Consider the following 485-nt stretch of genomic DNA (forward strand, 5'->3'; position numbering starts at 1 on the left):
GGCCCGTCCCACCACAGACAGCTTTGATGACTACCCACCTAGAAGAGGCGATGATAGCTTTGGAGACAAGTATCGAGATCGTTACGATTCAGACCGGTATCGGGATGGGTATAGGGACTGATATCGGGACGGCCCACGCAGAGACATGGACCACTATGGGGGCCGGGATCGCTATGATGACCGAGGCAGCAGAGACTATGACCGAGGCTATGACTCCAGGATAGGCAGTGGCAGAAGAGCATTTGGAAGTGGGTACCGGAGGGATGATGACTACAGAGGAGGTGGGGACCGCTATGAAGACCGATATGACAGACGGGATGATCGGTCATGGAGCTCCAGGGATGATTACTCTCGGGACGATTATAGGCGTGAGGACAGAGGTCCCCCCCAAAGACCCAAACTGAATCTAAAGCCTCAGAGTGCTCCTAAGGAAGATGATTCCTCTGCTAGCACCTCCCAGTCCAGCCGAGCGGCTTCCATCTTTG

The sequence above is a fragment of the Mastomys coucha genome, unplaced genomic scaffold (genome assembly GCF_008632895.1).
Source record: "Mastomys coucha isolate ucsf_1 unplaced genomic scaffold, UCSF_Mcou_1 pScaffold16, whole genome shotgun sequence".
Lineage (NCBI taxonomy): Eukaryota > Metazoa > Chordata > Mammalia > Rodentia > Muridae > Mastomys > Mastomys coucha.